This window comes from Varroa destructor, unplaced genomic scaffold (assembly GCF_002443255.2).
Source record: "Varroa destructor unplaced genomic scaffold, Vdes_3.0 BEIS01000007.1, whole genome shotgun sequence".
Classification (NCBI taxonomy): Eukaryota; Metazoa; Arthropoda; class Arachnida; order Mesostigmata; family Varroidae; genus Varroa; species Varroa destructor.
The window spans coordinates 31,190,166-31,206,252 of record NW_019211460.1 but is presented as its reverse complement, the minus strand read 5'-3'; the positions used below and the strand labels follow the sequence as shown (position 1 = coordinate 31,206,252).

At 43.2% G+C, this 16,087-nt stretch overlaps 1 protein-coding gene across 4 annotated transcripts in view; it reads left to right on the top strand.

Moving 5' to 3' along the window:
- The window catches only part of Unc-76 (fasciculation and elongation protein Unc-76), a 95,976-nt gene that overhangs the window by 70,071 nt on the left and 9,818 nt on the right, over window positions 1-16,087 (top strand). The gene's annotated exons all lie outside the window — the stretch shown is intronic.

Sequence of the window (16,087 nt, the reverse complement as noted above, 5' to 3'; positions counted from 1 at the left end):
ACTACCCAGCCCATTCTGTTGTTGTGCTAGTGCAGCCCGATCAGATCTCCACGTATATTTACATTCCCTAAGTGTAGCTTATGGATGAACTACGATTTAGGCTTGCAATCTTGTCCGCTATGATTTGCAGCCGACAAGCCAGTCTCTTGCCTGAATATTTTGCTCCCAAAGTCACTTACTCTAGTGGCTTTTGCCGACGCCAACGAGTTTAACTCAACTATGCAATAACTGGTTGACTTCACCATCTCTATAGCGGGGCTAGAAGGAATTCGCCCGTGGCCTCTACAGGGGCATCAAGGGCTAACACGGTGAACCTCTGATCTCTGCTTCCCCCCCCCCCCTCTCTCTCTCTCTCTCTCTTGGCCTTGCTAGCTGCTTCTCTCTTTCAGTCTGCCCACTTTCGATTCAGGCTATTCGTCCGTATCGTAATCCTTACGTTGTAGTGAACATTGGGCGCAGCCAGGCGGTTCCTGCGTGAACGCGGAGGTTCAATGCTCAAAACGGCAGCCTAAATCGCTTTATCGATGGACTCTAACCGGCCACCGTAGTCGCATGAAGCAGGAACGACCGGTTGAATTAGCCATTGCCAGTTAGCCACAGCGCTTTGACAGCCGGATACGAGCTTTGGCAATTACTGCGACCATTACCCTCTACTATTGTCACCGAGAAAAAACGCGTACCAGCTTTCGGCCACCGTGACGTCATCGTGGTGCCTAGCCGGAGGTAGGTTGGCGCTATCTACACAGCAAACAGTGGCACTTCTATACCGGTCACACTGTATGTATGAGTTCGAGAACGCTCACTGAAGTTGGCTTGAGAGAGACAGATAGAGAGGAGAGAGAGAGAGAGAGAGAGAGAGAGAGAGAGATGGTTCGTCTTACTGAGTTTCGATGGGTGCGAGATTTTTGTTAGTGCCAGTGAATTACCACAGACGGAATGCGACGACAGCGACAGCAACGCCAGCGGCCACAGCTGTAATCGCGCCCATCTGGCCAATTTATTTAAGTGTTAGCAGATTTAGAGAAGCTGCGAAATTCCCACAGTTCCTTAGTTCTGCGATCATCGTAGCGACGCGGGGCGGAGACCACTCTCATTAAGAGGCGCTACTAGGAACAGACGTGCTTGGACGCATGAAACGCTGTTGGCCTTGCTATGTCCGTGCCTCTTAGCTTATGGTCGCACGCTTTAGTTGCTCTTGATCTCGAACAAATAATTGCGACCGAACTAATTCGAACCAGAGAACGAGTTTGTTAAGGCGCTGCTCATAGGACGAAAAAGAAAGGCCGTTTTATAGTAGCGTATATGGTAAACAAGCAGGCCTACACCGCGCCAAAGCACTTGTCGTTTAAAACAAAGTTTTGTTTCTGTATGGCCCGTGACCAAGATGGGCAAAATGAATCATATCGTTCCAAAAAAGTTCCTCATCACTGGATACCTCAAAAAGAAGAACGATCATTTTATTACGAACCTAACAAAACAGTGTACCTGGTAAAAGTGGAAATTGCCTATGCAGAGCTCCGAATCCGTTTGTCTTCCCCGTCGAGAGTACTGCTCACAGTGTTAGTGTCCCTGCCGCGGATATCAATAGAATAGACGTGGCAAAAAGGACAATACACTCTGATCGGCGTCAACATGGCAGTCGTGGACAGCTTCGAAGAGAGTTTCGAGGACGAATTTGTCGTCTTCGAGCAGAAACACCGACCGCGCGTTCCGTGAGTGTTTTTCTTTATTAGCGTCGTAACCATAACGACAACGCACGTATTGCTGTAATTGTGTTTTGTATTTTTAGCTGTTCTATCGTAAACATTTCACGTTCACGTAAACGTACCATTTCACTAGCGAGAACAAATACAGGACAGTCTTGTTATTGTGAAGGACACCATTTTTGTATCGATGTACCAAACTAATTGAGAGTTCACATATGAACTGTTTGAGCGTTCAGTAGACTGCTATTTAGAAAATGAGAGAAGCTCTCCCGACGCTGCTCCGACGTAATGTAGACGCTTGTCAAATATAGAAAACCGTTTGATCGAAGTAGTCATCCGCTAATTTCTAAACGAGAGGATTTATCGTCACTGTTTATAGTGAGAAACATAATGATTGTTAATGAATGAGGGACCCAATTAGCCGAAGTCAAACGATCAAACGTACGGTAATGGAAATTTTTGATGCTGTTTTGCACACTGAACGTTGCTCGAATCGTCAAAATCTTAAAACTCAAACGAAGATGTTCCATTGTTCTAATGGGTCTCCGTAATCACTTTTCGCAAACGCTCATCTTTGTTCAGTTTGAGCTGTGTCGTATATTTCCGCTTGAAAATGGCGTACGCCTCGCATCGGAACCTGACCTAGCCAGATTTCGATTGCCCATTTTCCCATAAATGCCAAGTTGAGCGTTTCTATTTAAGTTGATTACAGAACTTTCGTTCTTAGTGGTAAGCAATACGTCTTACGTTACGGACAATGAAGGTTTCACGTCCGCATGCTAGAAGTCACTGTGCGCTATACGTAGTCTTTGATGAAGTAGATCTTCATGCTGCTTATTAACCATTAGTATGATTGTTATAAGGCTAGCAGCTGCCTGCTAGGGAGAACTAGAATTTACCGTACTATCAAACAAAGTGATAGGGTCGTGCGATAGAGTATTGGATAAGATAATATATTTGATACGTATGTTTTTAGCATGCCCCATAAAATTCTGTTGGTGGAAAAATTAGACCTGAAATGAAGAAAACAGATTGTAACCACGAGCTGATAATGTTCCTGACGATCGGTCTGATCATCGGCGGTCATCAGTCGTTGTAGACTATGGTGAATTACACTGGTGACTGATCTTTTTGCAGAGCTCGCATCCGTATATTATTACGAATATTACATTAGATGCTGCGAATCTAATTTCGACTTAAAAACCTTTCTCTTTGTCCTGCAAAATTGATATCTATAGACCCCTATGCTTCAGGTTTTGCGTTCAGTATCGCCGTTAGATATTCTATCAGACGGACAATTAGCTCCCAGCACGATACTTATAAACCTAACATAACTACTAGTAACTCGTACCGTTGCTACCGTCGATGGGATTTAGATACAGTTTGAATACTTAACCCAAATTTTACATGGGACATAGCATCCATTGAAATCACAATGACAAGCATCTGTAACGTGGTAAGTGGTCGTAAGAAGTCAGAGGTCGCTGGTCCCTCCGGTAATCGCTCTATCTTATCGCTTGATGCTCAATCGGTTATTGGACTTTGGAAAGTGTCAGACCCAAATGTCAACACTCACCGCTATTGGAGGCAACACAAACAGAGTTACGTACGTAACTCATTTCTGCAGCCGAGTCTATATTTTGCGTTTATAATAAAAATAACAACAATAATAATAATGAATAACATTAGTTAATAAAGGAGATGGAAGAATAGACGAGCATTGTACTACAAGCGTCCTTTGACATAGTTGTCTGGGTACGAGATGAAAATCTGCTAGAATCTGCGATAATCAACTCACACTAGCGAAAGGCTTTCAAATGAAATTTGAAATCTTCTCAAAGGGAACAGGCTGCACGGGCCTAATGTGAGCTCCTAATTTAAAATCTATCCTTAGGCGCTGTCTCTTGTGTTATATATATTCATGGCACAGGAACTCTACGCGCGGGGCAAACGAACTCCTTGCGCTTTTAAGCAACAGAACGGCCATCCATATAGAACATCCAATACGTTCGACGCCATAGCTTTACAGACAGAAAAAACAAGACACGTATGTCTCCCGCTAAGGGTAATACTGCACAACGTAAAAATAAGTTCGTCGTTCAGAAAGAAAAAGCCAAACATCGCTTGTTCTATATTAAAAGTGCGTCCTAAAATCTGTTTTCTTCTCCCGGTCGCTGGCAAGCCAATTTCTCCTGGACCAGTCTCCTATTGTCCTAATAATCTCCTCATGTGAACTTTACTAAACAGAGGCTCTTGGCCAATAGTTCTGCTGAGTTTCTCTACTTAACTCTTACGCTGCTTTCTTTTTTTTAGTTCTAGATCGGATATATTTGCTGGCTTATTCTTATTGGGCTACAGGGTTGCCCGACGCACTCGCGCGCAACAGAGGTCGCAAGTTGACTGACCAACATGTCAGTCAGTGCGTTTTGGCGCCAGATGCCAGTTGTTATAATTAAAATACATATAGATATGGTGATATTAGGGTACAGCCATTTAGTCCATTGTGAATCAAAGCCGTGTTCTCGATTTTACAATGATATGTAATTGTTTAATTTTACTCTTTTTTCTCATTTACATGGATACGTTATGAGCATCCACACCAGCCCTCCACGTTGCGAGGCTACAGAATAGTGATTTTCCTGTGACTCGTAAATGTTAGCAGGCCTTTCGACTCTGTAAAACATAGCGTCGCCTGAAGCGGACCTTGATCATGGAACAGTTAAAGTGGCCCTTTCACTATGAGATGGGTATATAGATTCTCACAAATTAAGTCACACGTAAGTGATATTATGAACTCGTAAATAAATAATACGCATCTCAAGGGTGTCCCAATCAGAAACGCACGCCGGAACACACGGCGTGTGTCGGTTCACTTGACTAAATCAGCTCATCCAAGTTACGTCTGGACATCTAAAGTTAGACATTAACTACGTATCTAGTTCAGTAAATTGCACTGGTAAAAAAGTGTCGAGGTACTGAAAATGACGACAACGCCATAAAAACAATACGATGATAGCTATTTCATAGTAGTGAAACCCTGGCTCTATTTCGCAATGAACTTCTCTTAAAAGCGCAAGTAGCCGTCCTGCTAGCACTTCTTCCTCGGACATACTCGCAGCCAATCTGTCCTGCTATTTGTCATATTAGCGTTTTTCTATCTGTCGCCGCCGTCGTTGCTATTAGCGCCGCTCCCGCTATGATTTGCTTCCACAGTGGAGCAATCATTCTCCGCAATCGTCTGCGTGGAGAAGCCACTTCAGCTGATAACGATCGTCTGCTGCACAGTTACTATCACGAACGTCGCTGGTGCTGAAACTTAGCTCTGACGAAATTGTCCGTCCGTCTGTCATAGAAATGAAATCCAAACAATTCTTATGCAAGAATTTCTCGTTCGTCTGTCCATTCTATCCTTCTACGCCGCCCAAAAAAAGTACCCTTGAATAAGTCCTCAATACGCGCGGAGTGAGTGATAACAGTGGGAGAAAAGCGGGTTCCTCTGGCGGGGGCTTCCACTATACATCATTAATGAAAAGTCTGAGTCGACAATTGTGATCTGACGACGTCGCCGCTACCGCTATCATTGGTTCGTTTAGCCTTATCAAGTATTATTTTCCATATAATATGTAAGCTATAGGTTGTCAGCCAGTGTCGTCGTCGTCGTCAGCCGTTAGATTATTTACTCAGCAATGATTTGTTGATTCTCGCGCCAGCAACGGGGGCAGCAGACATCTCATCAATTATTTTATCTGTTGTTTATGTTTTCTTTTGTTGTTATTTCATGGTATTGCATATTTCATTTATTGTATAGACTGAGCAAGAGTTGGTAAGGGTAGCACTCATAGAAGATTATGTGATTTGTTCAATGCAGCCCTAAGCATTATTTATCTTCTGGTGGCACTGGTCATATATGTAGTAGATCTATGATTATGGCTATTTAATAAAGAGAACAAGGAGTCCATTCAATATAAGCCAGCTGCGAGAAACTTGGCCGAAAACATATATGCGTGTAGCCTTTCGTCTCGATCATTCCATCCCCATTGCCATTTCCTATATCGCGTCATACGTCAGCGAAGAGAGAACATGAAGGACAACCGATTGATCAGGAGGATGACCAACGGAGGTTTGGGTACATGGCAGTAGTTACTCCCATTGTAAACAGTGCCCTCGTAACGGCGTTGGTTCATTTACTCTTTGTCGCTCCATGGCTCTCCCGCCGTTGTTGCCACCGTTGATTTATCCTTTATTCATCGCGCGGAGCAACGGCCGAATCAGCGACGACGACAACAGAAGAAATAATAAAGACAGGCTATACCAGCGAAGGAAAATTCTACATATAGAGGCATGACAGCTTGACTCGTAGCGACGGCAGCCACTCTTAAGACGGTTGGTTTTCTGTCGACCTTGTACGACAACTTCGATTTCCCCATTTAAACGTCCATCTAGCCGATATCTAAGAGCGACATTATAGATCCCGAGTGTTTTACACCAGACAGAGATTTGCCGATTTGGTGACGTGCGGTTCCCGTACTGCACTCCACTGGACGCCTGCTATCGGCCTGGTTGATGAATGAATGAATGCCAATTATGATTCCACTGCTGCAGGAAAAGGCACTGGAAATTTCGCTCGCGCTCCTGCTGCTCTAGCTGTCACCTTTTTATGTCTGCTACCGTTGTCGCATTGGCCTTTTTTACGCGTTTATTCAGTGCTGTTGCTGCCGACAATAAAAGTAACCGTAGTTACGATGAAAGTGAATGGCCAATGGCGCACCGCAGCAACAGCATAGCGTCGATAGAAAATGTAGATAATGGCGATGATAGGCAAGGATATGCAAGTAAAAATAATATAGCTTATGAATTCGTGACGGCGGCTTTCGCGCGATCTACGATTTGAATTTGTTTAACGCCTCCCAGCGCGCCCGTCAGGTTTTTTGTGGGTAACGTACCACACGCTCGCCGAACCACTATTAAGAGATATATCGCAAATGAAAATAAAAGCAATTCATTCACGCGCGGCAGTTAATCCGCTCGAGTAAGTGAACGCACCGAAGCAAGGCTAGATAGTAGAAAAGCCACCGGAGACGGTCCAGTATGACGAAAACCCGAGCGAAAAAAAAAAAAAAAAAAAAACGAAGAAGACACATTTGCAGGTACTATAACGAGTAAAAAAAATCGCCGCTCGACGGAATCCGTCGCGGTATCTAGAACGAAACTGCAACAGATTTTTATTTCATTGATTTATTGTTCGTAAGTAACTGTGCAGCATCATTGAGCCCTCGGACGATTGGTCTGCGTACGTTTCTTCTTGTGTATGCTGGATCATTAATCAGTTCCTAGATTGTATTAGAATGATTGTTACTTTTGTTTCATGCTCTATACGTTTCTCGTTCAGAACTTATATCTATTACAACTATACGCCAAATATACATATATATGAGCAGATCGCTTTCTACAGTTTCTTGTTCTTTTTCTCGATGCCCACCTGTGGTAGCTGAAAGAAGCTGTGACGACGTTCCGGCGCTTAGCGGAACGATTACCCTGGGTTACGGATTTTCATCAGCTGCTCGTTTCAACTTCAGACGAGCCTGCTATTGCAACTGTTCATTAAAGAAACAACCTTAACATTGTCATCTGCCGGCAGGCGTATTGCGACCGAAATAGCCGCCCATTTCGTATCCATTGACACTGACAGATTCGTGCTTTCTGAAGCGTAGCAAGAGTAGCGACGCTGTTACGGGTCTTGTTACTCGCATAAATGATTGCATACATGGTTCGAACACCCTAGAAATGCTGATGGGTCCTCGTTTATAGATTGCTACCACTGAGCTGATATCCATCCTATAATTGCACGTAATGGAAGAACCATACAGAAATATTAATCATGTTAAGTGTGCCGGTGTGAGCACTCATAGCAAGACGAGATTGACGAAAATATTCGCAGGATCGATATCCTATAGCGGCCCAGGTGATATCAATGATGATTGGTTGCTCGGCTATATTACGGTGGTATTACTTACACGATACACTGAGCGTTGCGGATCGTATCTTGTTGACTGACGTCGGAACTCTAGAATGAACCGATTTGCGGTATTTCCCGTAACACGCTTTAAATCTATTTAAGTTCCTTTTTTCATATAATAACCTTTAAAAACTATCTATTAGGATTTTGAGTCAAATTAACTGAAAATAATCTCGCACTGTGTGTTTGAATATAATCTATGTTGTGGTTTACTTTCGCTACAACTATAAGCCGTGCAGGAATTACTAGCCGTGCCAAAAGTACAAAGTACCTGTACAAAATGGTGCCTCTGAAGGTTTCCGATATGAAACACGTTGCTCTCGTCCGATTATGCGCATTACATGGGTTTATCGAAAATTGGCATTAATCTTGGTTGGTTTCCAATTTAATCATCACACACACATATCATTTTCATATAATACTTCAGCGAAATCTCGCCTACTCGACACTTATCCGAAGCTCTCTGCTGCCGCATATCATGTCGTCTTCAACTTCCTTCACTTCGGCTGTTGACCTGCCCACGTTCATTGAACAACCGCCATCTTGTGATGTTTCCTTTTACATCGGTGATCCTCGTTGGATGTTTATAAAATGGTACGACACGATGGTGTCACTAGTGCCGATCCTGGCAAACATTTGCAATAAAGAAAAAGATCAAGTAAAAGCGAGACATCGCAACTCTCGTTTTTGACAGTGTATACGTATCCTTTCTATCTAGATAGCTGACTGACTGACGATGTCGACTTAAACATCGCCCGCTCGTCCTGTGTCTGATCGGTGGATATACAATCCTGGCGCCATGCACCTTTATGTCATATCAGCAGGTTTCCCTTCTTTTTATGTCCGGTTGTCTCTGTTATTAAATGAATCATCATTATCTTGAGTGCGATCTTGGTATTCTGATACTTCTCACCACTCGCTGCCATTATGAGATCGTTTTTCGCAGCAATAACAGGGGTAGCACCAATAAAAATTGCCCGTCTCGTCGCTACCCGTTTCATCTCATCTGTTCGTCCGTCGGTTGGTTGGTCAGTCAGTCAGTCAGTCAGTCAGTCAGTCAGCCCGTGTACTGGCAGAGACAAGTCAAAAAAGGCAGCAGCTTGATTATTGTCCCCTTTATTATTATGATTAGTGCTTACTTTCAGGTATGTTGATTCTTTTTGATACTATGCTACTACGAATATCGTAGCCTAAATGGCTGTCGAAGCTGGTCTTGCTGCCCGGTTTTATTGTTAGTATCAGTACGATGACATAAAGTAGAGAAGTCCTGTCAAAAACTTCTGGACTGCGCGCCTGATGGGCAGATCGCAAGCAATATAGGTAGTGTAGATCTATTAAAATCGGCTCGTAGAAGGCGCACAATAACTACTAATAGTCTACTACAAGTCCAGCAATACAGAGAAGATAGGATCGAAAGATATAAAACACGTCGACAAAATACGTAGACACCATTTGATAGAGGTGAACATGACACGGAATAGAATCCAGTCCTCCGAAAGCATTTAGTAGCGACGACAACAGCAGCTTTAGAAACGTTGTCCAAATAGGAGTCAGGATCCTGCTACTGCTGCCATGGGGCACCTGCAACCCGGATCAGTGGCGGCGGTAGCAGGGCACTTTTTTTCATCTACCGTTGTATGTTATTCTATATACTTTGTTGTGGCCAGTTGCCCTATTTCCTCTGTTCGTTTTCCGTCCTCTTTAATGGATCAGAGAAGAAGGAGGATTATAAAGCTCGGACGGAACAAAGCGAAAGTATCTAGAAACTTTTCTCTCGACGTTACCTTTACGACGTTACCGTTAAGCATGTCTAGCTTACTCGCGTGTTTCCAATGTCAGCAGTAACAGTAGACCTTTAATAGAAAGAGTAACTGCGGCAGACAAAGAGTGCAACTGCGCATAGGAAAAAAAGAAGAGGGGCGCAGATACGATGCACGGAGTATTGATTGCCTTTCCTCAGCCCCTCGAAATAAATGAAGATCGTCCAAGATCAGTTGTCGAGGTGTGGAGATCGCCAAGTGCCACGGAATTAATGGCGAGATTTGGAACGATCGATCACTGCGCGTGGAATTGAATAAATCTTAGGAAATAGCACAAGCAACCGTCTAACAGAAAAGGCTATATATGTATATATATATATGGCGGTGGGTCCCAGTTTCCATAACAACAAAGACTCCAGTACTCGTGACGGTATCAGCTATAAAATTTCGGTTATCGTGTAATTAAAATCATGTGTCGAATAGGCTATCTGTTCGGATGAGCGTGATAAGTTGCAATTTACAGCGTAAAGCACAATAGACGCTATAGACAGACGCACGCTTGAAGATCGTGTAACATTTTGTTCACTATTTAAATTTCGTATCTAGATTAGGCTAGATAGGGCTGAGAGCGACGATCGTTGTTATCGTCGTCGATGATTTCACTTACAAGCTTGGCTAAAGAACGAACAAAGATGGACGTATTGTTTACGTGTATCCAGGATGGTAGATATTTACGTATATCTGTATCCGGCTGCAGTATTATAGCATCGCTGATGCCGCTGTGGTCGTGCTTATCGTATCTAGCAGTAGATTATTTATAAACAAGTTAATGATAACGCGCTGAAATAAACGATAGTGTGTCTACAGTTGTGCTAACGAGTTATCAGTTCAGCTGATAGTGTCTTATGGTATTGCTAGAAAAAATTGGCGGGAATGGTTGAGTCAAGTGAATAGAGGACGACAATTCTGGGCAAAATTTGACAATTTGCTCATTACGTTAGCCCATCCTAACAACTGTTGGGTTTGTTATCGTTGGTATGTGACGATGTCTATTGCCCCGTTATTCTTCCATTTGTCACAATGTAGTGATTTACAATGGCACTGTCTTACCATAACCGTCACAGAAACGACTCTCTTCCCGTCATTGATCTTCTGATGATCGTCAGGAACAGGAAAACAGGAGAGAGTAGAGTTCAATCGTAGACGAACCGATTAATTACACAGTACGTCACATGGTAACAAAAATATCGTGACGCTATTATATTATGGTTACACATATATTAGCGTATCAATTACCGGCACCCGTAGAATCGGGCATGTCGTTCGAGTGATGATGTTTTTAATAATCTCTACATTTAATAATAATATTCAATAATATCTACATTTAACTGTGCCATGCGGATCAGAGGACTGCCTAAGCGGCCTGCGTTTTTCGTCTATCACTGCGATAACTTGCTTAGCTCGTTACACTCTTAAAGCGTGCTTCTCAAAACTGGCAAAAAAGAAATACTTCCTTTATATATGAGCGTAAAGATTCTGAGAGCTAATGAGAAGCACGGCGAGAGTTCCGTCGCCCACGTCAGACAGACGTTGTACTAAGACATATTGGTGCCAATAGACGTGACGCTAGCGGAAGCCGGCCGCAAGAAAACGTTACTTTTGCATAACAACGCGTAGCTGTGAAGATCTTTCGTGTCTCGAGCAGAAATTATAAGAGCAAAATGGTAAACACGGATTACTGTCTTGGAGAAAATTGAATAAAAATGATAGGAACAGCAGACGGCTGACGAAATAACGAGAGCGTATTTAAGCACTACGAAGGAACAAACGATGACCTGCCTGTCTCAAGAGGAATGACACACTATAAGAGCATGTCTTGTTTGTGCGAGACGGAGCGGTGCCTTGGTCAACCGCGTAATTGCGCTTTCCCTATCATCCGACATCATGAAACGGCGTCTTTTGTTAAAAAATGAGTCAACTCCGCGTCTATGTATATAATATCAATATATTCAAGAGACTAACGACACGTTATGTACCAACCCCGTGACAAAATACAGTCGTCTTTGTTGTTGGAGCACCAGGAAATCATATACGTATTCGTATATGTATGATTTCCTGGTGCTAAACAATGGAATCGGTTTTGATTTTGAGGTATTCGACGCTTTTGCGTTTACGCTTTTTGTTACAGCGCTATCTTCTTAATCTTTTTGCCCCCTATTCTTTTCTCATCATTGTTCATAACTGAGTCTGGGGTGAGGGAAGGGGGCAATTATTTCTTTTGTTATGGTACTACTAACACGATTTTGTGCTGTTTATTGCGAGTATAAACACCGCGTCCCGTATCTATTATGTTCCACCATGTCGTACAAGATAGGTCCAATGTAGATTTATTATTATAATGGTATAATTAGCGTGTGGTCGTATATAAATAACGCGGTGGACGAAAGGCAAGTGTTTGAAGCTATTGTTGTCTTCACATGTGTCAATTACCGTCCGATACCTTACGATAGCCGCTGTGCGAGATGCACTGTCATAATTATCTGTTGCGTTCGCGGACGTAGTATACATACTATGACTGTCATTGATAACTATCTTCGACGATGCTGTTCTTGCTGTCTGCTAAATATAATAAAGTTGATAATTGAATGAGTGAGTCGTATATTGATAAACGTTCACAAGGGGAACTGACGAGTAACGGCACGTACGTCTTTCGTGTCCATTGTCGTCACACGCACGCACGCACGCACGCACGTATATACCAGCATCAAGCAACGCAAAACACAGAACAACACATAAACGATACTGATCAAATACCCGTTAAACGGTACAGCTAATGCTGAATCAGTAGGTACCAAAGGACATTTCCGTACTTCGAATATTTCTTGTCACTAATTTTTATGGCTGTCCCGTTGAAAGTCGATGATAGACAATCGTTCTACGAACGATGCGTTCATTCGCTGAGCGTTCGGTCCGCTGCTCATCAGACGCACGAGTAGTTGTTACTCGTTCACGATCGATTTTTGTGCTAATAGACATGACATGAGCTTTTCGTAGACGAGATTTTTCTCATCGCAACAAATCTATTGAGGAAAAACTTCACAAATTCTAACAATCCTGCGTATGTGCCTTGTAGGCGGTAAACGTGCCTTTTGACAGTTTTTTAAGACTGGCGTTTTTTTCGCAACTCGAATTCAAAACAGGCGTACTCCATATGGTAGCATTTTCTACGAATAAGTAAAACTCAGATCAGTGGCAACTTATAGCGACTTCAAGCTAAGTTTAAGATATCGATCAACTTTGTTGTAAAGGTCTCTCGGCGTTCTAGGACCCCACTAAAGAAACGCCCCAGAAATACATCATATCCTTTTTTACAGTGTGCATCGCAATGGAGACGACTACCCTATACCCTACGACTACCCCTAACGCCAACTGAAACACCGACGATGATCACCATAATGACAGCTTCATCAAAGTATCGATGGGCTCATCTAAATACCCACGACAATTCGGTCAAAATAGTTTACCTTTTCTTTTGTTTAGGGCGAACTGCCATGTATGAAGTCGAAGTAGCAGGAGCAGCAGCAGCCCCGTGTAATAGAAGAGCTTTAGCGAGACCTGTCAGTGGTATATGGTCCGCTATTATTTGGCGAAGACAGCGACCTCAGCCATATGCATTGACATCGCTCGAGCGTCGAGACTTGGCCGAAGCTTTTACACAATCACATCTACTGCTTCTGTTGATCGTTTAACCGAAACGAAATTGCTTGGGAGTGATAAATTTGCTGGCTGGATATTAAGGGCCGAACGCTTCACTCCAAATAATCTTGGCAGAGCAATGGCTGGTTACACGATGCGAGCAGCGTTTGCTTACGATAGTGCACTTGTCTAATCAGCCCGTACAGCTTGTACAAGAGTTATTCGATTGTTTTTTCCCCATGGGGGAAATCGATAACGTGGGTTTTTTCTAATTATCGATAGAATAAAATTGTTAGCATTTCGTTGCTGACAATGTGTGTCCTTCCTATTATTAGGTCCAATGAATAAATGAACCATTAGAAAAAGAATCGATCACAAATGACAGGCGCATGGATGGGTATATTCATTAAAAATTATTTTGGTAGCTCTCTCTCTCTCTCTCTCTCTCTCTCTCTCTCTCTACGAACGTCACTTGCTGACCCGATTCGTCACAATGATCGCAGCCGCGTAAACCCAACATAACGCTATATATCACTCTACGAAGCTCGTGTACACGCAAGGTACTGTGTTAATTGTACGCCGCACAATATTTATTAGTACTGCAGATGTTTAATCTGCCGTTACGGCCGAAAAAAGGGGGCACGTACACAGCCACATCTGTATACGTCTACTGCCTACTCTTCTTTGCTTATTCTGCCTATTCTGCACAAAAAAACAACGATGTGCAATATCATTCTACCGGCCGTCTCAATATGATTGCTGTGATTGGCCGTAAGACATATGTTTGGATACGCTTATGGTCGGCGCGAGGGCCCGAACGACGACTACACGACTCGCGGCCGCAGAGACTGGGATAATAGCAGTTGGCTGAAGGGCGGGACCGTGAAGAGCGCTTGCGACATCTTGCTCTTCCTGGGAGTTGCTGTCGACTCACTGTCCTTTATTTTGGAGCTAAGAGCGGAGCTGCGTCACGCATCAACCGCCGAAACCACAGCACAGAAGCGACGCCGCAAACGTCGGGAGAAATCCCATTATTTCTTGCATCTGTCTGCTAGTGGGCTAAACGACAACGCGTAGGGGGCACCGTGGTTTGGTTCACTTTAGAATTCACCGACGGCAGCCGTCGGCAGTAACGGTAACGGTGCCGGCCGCAGTCGTAAAAGCTGTCAGAGCAGCTGTGCAGAAGATATACTAACACTGAAAGCGATAGTCGCTAATGGAACACCATTTAACAGCTCAATATGGGGCTGAGAGAAGGATCAAGCGGACCTTTGATACCGCTAAGGGAATTCAGTCTGTTTTGATTGTATTCCGTCCAGAAGCGAACCCGTACTCTGAACGTATCCACAGCATGCAATGTCTGATAGTTATTGTAAGCATCGTATGCCACTAAGGATACGGTAGAGCTTGGTATTTGTTCGGTTTATGAATCAGCATTTTCTTGGCATTAGATAAATTTCGTCAAAAAACGGTCCACAAAGTTAACGCCAAAGTGTATTTTGAACTTAGACTTTAAACGTGATCTGAATTTGGCGCATAGCAAATACACCATGACTACCCCTGCCTTTAAGTAACTTGCTGCATTCTACACGTACACTGAATTTATGATGGGCCAATCTGTTTGGTTTATTCGAAAATGATCATTAGACAAAAAGTGTCTCGAACCAATTTGAGTCCTTCAATGATTGTGTACGCTTTACGCGAAACCTATCGATACATATCGACGCTGTCGTTTTTTTCCGGCCTACGTAAGAGAGTCTGAGTGGGTGGTCTAGCGGTTCATTAGCATCATTCTTTGTTCCCCCATAAGAGTATCAGGAAGTTTTACCTGTTTTTCGTCTATTGAAGGGTAGTCTGCTGTATGTGTGTGTGTGTGTGTGTTATTGCTTCCGTGACGAGTTTTTTCCACAAGAATAACGCGGGGTCATCGAATGGCGTTAAATACAAATACCACAGATGACGATAATCGGCGTCGTTGTCGAAAATTTACTGAAGAACTATAGCACAATCAGGAACAGGTGGTCAACAGTAGAAAGCAACATCGTCCAAAGCATGTAGACTACAACAAAACGAATGAGAGGGACTTCTTGCACTGGCAGCCAGGTACGAAAACAGGTGCAGTAAAAGCGGAAAGCCCTTTTCTCGACCACGTTGCCGTGAGATATTTCGTGAAGACTAGGTTAATCGTGCTTTTTGTCTCTAAGATCATAAATATGATGTTCTACGGTTGCTTTCTTCGATTCACTCAACTTCCGAAAAATTGCTGCAGACGTCCTGCTGTCTTAGGCCACCACCGTTTAATGCTATTGTTCATGAAGTAGCATGGCGGACAATGACTGTGTGACTGAATAGGCGGCATCCATTGTGGAATGATTCGAAGTTCTGCTGTATAGTTTTCGTAGTGTCTTGTCCCCCGCCGTTGTAACAGTTCAGCGTAAGGCAGAAACGAGAGTACGTAATACGTGTATAACTGATGGAAGTGATTAGTTTACCAGTTTATCGCATTGCATTTGCTGAAGGTCAAGCCAGCCTTTATTGACAACAGACATTTCATACATGTAGAATTTTGAGCGCAAGACGTAGAGTCCGTTGATTTAGCTGAGTTTAGCAAATGCACACGTTCACAGTTTAAGCGTGACCTTCCTCGCTGCGCCTTTCGGCAGTAAACATAAAAAAGTGTATGGAGTACAGGGAATAAACCTGTTTCGTTCACCATCATACCTGAAAGTAGTGAAAAGTACCAGGAGACGAGTGATCAGCTTTAGGTAGCAAACGTTGTCTGCCTATCAAAAGGCTTTAATGCATTACGGATGAGTGCCTCTCGTACCCTTCCAGGCAATGCCTAACACCAGTGAAATTTGAAATATTTACTTATGTATTAATTAGTTTATGCCTCTTATTCTATATAT